This window comes from Morus notabilis, unplaced genomic scaffold (assembly GCF_000414095.1).
Source record: "Morus notabilis unplaced genomic scaffold, ASM41409v2 Scaffold302, whole genome shotgun sequence".
NCBI lineage: Eukaryota > Viridiplantae > Streptophyta > Magnoliopsida > Rosales > Moraceae > Morus > Morus notabilis.
The window spans coordinates 29047-34169 of record NW_010364886.1 but is presented as its reverse complement, the minus strand read 5'-3'; positions in this window follow the sequence as shown (position 1 = coordinate 34169).

The window sequence follows — 5123 nt, the reverse complement described above, 5'->3', positions numbered from 1 at the left end:
TAATGATTATATATTTTAATATCATATAATATAGTTGTGATTTTTAATTATTTTATAACTGAAATATTATTCTTTTATAAATTGTAATTATATTAACCATTTTAATAATATTATTATATTCCATATCATTATTATATAATATGTCATTTAATAATAATTTTCTTGTATTATATTAAATATAATAATAAATATATAATGCAATTATATATACTACATTATAGTATAATCTAATCTAATCGTAATTTTTAATTATTTCAGTTATTATTTTAATAATATTATTATAATTGATATCATAATTATATAATATATTATGTAATAATAGTTTTTTTATTATATTAAATATAATAATAAATATAAATTATATTGTAATTATATATATTATAGTATAGTATAATATAATATAGTCGTAATTTTTAACTATACACAGTAATTCAATCTCATAATTTATCAAATGCTATTACACTGATTTGAGAACTAGTACAATTACTATAATTATAGTTTACTACACTCAACTATTTTTTATAACAACTATTTTTTTTTCAGCATAACTAAAAATAATTTTTCTAAAATCTACAGCAATACTAAACTAGGCCTAAGGCACTGGGTAACTATGAAATTGGTCTATTGGGCCCAAAAAGTTAATAATTGTTTACTAAAAGAACAAAGGGAATAGCATCAATACTAACGAGCTTTAATAGTCCGACGAAAACCCAACACAATAAAATAAACCAATATGGAAAATCATAGGCCAGAATTACTTTTGATAACTTGAATGCCTAATTATGAATAAGTTGGTTTTATTTCTAAGCCGGTTTTTTCCATAAAATTTTGAGAATAATTATTTGGATTGAATAATAAATCGGTTGTAGGTATAAGTGGTAAATTAATTATCAATCTAATTAATAATTGATTAAGGTTAAACTATGGGAAGTAATCCAACGATTACGGATAAGTTTTTGAGGAAATTTCTGTAAGACAAAATAATTGTATTAACATCCATCACGAAAATTATTAATATTTAATTTGGGAAAATTAATTATTAAACCATGGGATAATACGAAAAATTTAATATGTTCTAAATGAGTCTAAAATCAATTAGGATTTGTCTGATGACAATTTACGAAATTTATACGCTGATAGTCAGTTGTCAATTCTATTAGGACACGATACCGACTGAGATAACAAGCGAGGATTAAACTTAGAATAATGCAACAGCGAAATCTAAGTACAAAACTTACCTACAACATGAATTTGTTTGAAAATGTTTGTTATGTATGAGAAATGTTTACCATGCATAAATGATAAAGGCTTACTACGTATGAATGACTTATACTTTGAGGATTTTTACATATCATAATTGCCTCTTTATTTATGAATTGAAATTTTATGCTCCTGAGTGATGATCAAAAGGTTATGGTAAATAAAACTAAATTAAGTGTCGTCCACCCTCCGACTTAAGAAAGGTCAGGTTAATTAAATTATGCTATATCAATATGACCTTAGGTATAGTTGGAGGGTAACTCCCCTAACTCTCCATTGATTGCCCGTACTCAGTGCAAGCACAGAGCCCATAAAAAGTTATATGCATAATATGATAATGCATAAAATGTCATGCATATCCATTGAACTTCCATTGTGAGATTTCAAGTTTGTATTTGTTAAGCATTAGCTTATCATGTGTGTTTATGTTGTAGGTCATTCGGATAAGAAGCCTGTCACTTAAAACTTTAATCGGTAGACTGGCTGATGCGATGCATGGTGATAGAGATAAGAGTTTGGATACTGTCACACAAATTAATTCCGCAACTAAAAGTATTTTCGTAAGGAAATTTAAAAGTATTTATATTTACAAGTATTTACGTAGTAAAATTATATGATGTAGTAATGTCGAATTTATAAATATTTAAATGTTTAACTTATGTTTATTTCTAGATAACTATTTAATTAAAATTTCCACTAAAATAAGAAACGATTTAACTAATATTGAAATAATAACAAAATAGCATAAAAGTGGTATTTTTGTTTTTTTTATCCTTAAGATTTCTATGTAAATTGTTATTAAAATATTTTTCCTGACGGTTATGTGTTTAGAATTCCAAAACTAAATTATCTAAGCTTTACAAAAAGTTTTATTAGATACTTATGTATTACGGTATTTCCAATTATCGCATTCTTGGAGACTTATGTCAAGTTGTTAGGATAAGTTTCATAAGTTTAAGTTTAAGTTTAAAAGAGAAAAAAATCTTTGAATTTTAGTAACTGGGAACTAAGTAAGAAAAAAAAAAAAAAAAAAAAAAAAAAAAAAAAAAAAAAAAAAAGAGTAAGTTTTGAGCAAGTCTAATGACGGTTTGAGAAGTCGGGTCTTTATATCAATTCTCGCCTAAAAGTTAGTAGTATACATCACAAGGAACTTGGATGCTTCTGTTTACATCAATTTCTAGTATATACAGTGATCTATTTGGAAGTTCACTCATATATCGACTTAATTAATTAACACGAGTAATTTACATAAAAAAAATTAAAATTGTAAATATTGTACATTAAAATTAGATGCGTCTATTGACATCTCTTATTTTTTTTTTAATACTGTACATTCTTAAACCATCCCCTAATGTACTTATTACATTGTCCTTATTAAAATTTCAAAAAAGTCCTAATAATTAAATTACTCATTGTTATAAATTGGGGATATATATATATATATATATATGTTATATAGGCAATAGTAAGACAAAGAGACAAAAAAGAGAGAGAAAATTTTCTTTAATTAAATCTTAGCTCACACTTTCTTTTCTCTATCTTACACACTTTCTTCTTCTCTTATATTATTTCCTCTTCTTCTATCTTTACAACCCTTTCTCGTCGATCGTTGTGTGTTGCTAATGAAACTAAGGATGCGTTTGGTAGAGGGATTCGTTCCCTGATTCGAATAATGATTCGTGGTTCGCTACAGTATTTTCTCTCACAAAAAATACACGTAAATCGAAAATAATTCGAATCACATGGTTTGAATCCTCCAACCAAACGAACCCTAAATAACCTTATTCATAGATGAAGGGCTATGCTTGTGATACATCTCTAGGAAACTTCTCAGCAATTTCTTAAAGCTTATGTTTTCATTTTGTATTCACTTTTTGTACATTATCACGGAATGGGAGTTCTATTCTCCAATGAACTTTTCACAGCTAGTGAGGTGGTACATCCATAATATAAAACTTCACAATACTCACATTCTACTTTTCATAACACATTATTATATATACTAAAGGAGAGGCAGGATTCACTATTCATTGTACAGTAAATACAAAGAATTCCCGGTTTTGTAATTATTTTCTGATGCTTAATTTTTTTAATGCCCATTGTGTCCTGTTATGTTATTTTACGTTTTTACCTTTGATTTTTCCTCATTGTCTGGCTTAGTTCGAGGGGCATTTTTGCCATTGCATTTTTAATGTTGATTTTTTCTGCCTTCTGTCTCTCTTGGTCTTTGTGTCTTCTGGAGGGGAACTTTGTATAAATAGACTAAGTAAAATGTGTTTTTAAGTAAATAAACCACCAAAAAAATAAATTGGGTAAATAACCCAACTTCCACGTCAGCATTCCACGTCATCAATTATGGTTTTAGGGTTTTCTTTCTCCTCCTCCTCTTCCATTTCGCGCCATTTTGTTCTCCCAGCCGCCTTCAATTTCTCCTCTCTTCTTCTCAAGTCATCGTCATCGCATAACCTCATTAATATTATTATCTTGCCTATTCAACGTTTTTTTCTCGTCCAAAACGAAGTTTGAAGAAGAGCTACTAAGTAAGTCTTTCATTTTCTATATCTCCAATGGTGTTTTTCGTTGTTGTTCATATGTTTTTAAGATGAGAATGTAGTTAAAAATCTATTAAAATAGTAATTTTACATCTTAAAAGACTAGTTTACATTGTCTGATATGATGAAGATCCGCCGGGTTTAGAAAAAAAAAGGTTTGTTCTTGGTTGGTTTGTGGTCTGTTCTTGGTCTGTTCTTGGTATGTTCTTATAACATGGTCAGTTCTGGTCGGTTCTTGGTCTGTTCTTATAACATGGTCGGTTCGTGGTCTGTTCTTGGTCTGTTCTCATAACATGGTCGGTTTTGGTCTGTTCTTGGTCTGTTCTCATAACATGGTCGGTTCTTGGTCTGTTCTTGGTCTGTTCTTATAACATGGTCAGTTCTTAGTCTGTTCTTGGTCTGTTCTCATAACATGGTCGGTTCTTGGTCTGTTCTTGGTCTGTTCTTATTGCACTGTCAGTTTTTAGTCTGTTCTTATCGCACAGTCGGTTCTTAGTCTGTTCTTGGTCTGTTCTTAGGTTGTTCTTATTATATGGTCTGTTCTTGGTCTGTTCTCATTATATGGTATGTTCTTAGTCTGGTCGTGGGATATTTGGTTTGGTTTAATGACATATTATTATCTTGATTAAATTTTTACAGTTTTAAAATCTAAATAATGGCTCAGTGGAGGATTTTTTTTGACATTGGAGGAAAATGGGATGAGACTGAAAGTTGTTGGGTGTGGCATACAGATTGTAATTTAATTGGCATATATATGGATGAGAAGGATACTCTCGAAACCTTCGTTGATAAGATTTGTAGAAAATGCAGAATTGATGGACAAAAACATTCTTTACAACTATCATGGGTACCGAATTTGAAACAAAAATCGTTGCCCGTTGTAATAAAAGACAATGATGATTTGTTATTCTTCAGGGATATAGCCCACCAGGTACCGCTACACGTGATAGTGGATAAGAAGTTTATGAATCCCGAAGAACATATTGATGGAGTCAAAATTATGAGAAATCCTTTGCATGATGATTTTTTTGATCGTGATTTTATGGGTAATGTAGCTACAGATGAGTTTTCAACTCATAATGATATTCCACCACAGTCACAACCACAACCAGAGTCACAGCCACAGCTAGAGCCACAACCGCTTACCATTTTAAATGAAGTAGAAGTTGCTGGTCCTTTAGTTTGTATGGACAAGACTGAGTTTGGATCATCTCATGGATCTACCTTCAGTGACGGATCTAGTTTAGAGGTTGGTCAGTACTTTACAAGTAAGAATGATTTGAAGGAAAAGCTGCATTTAATAGCTTTGAA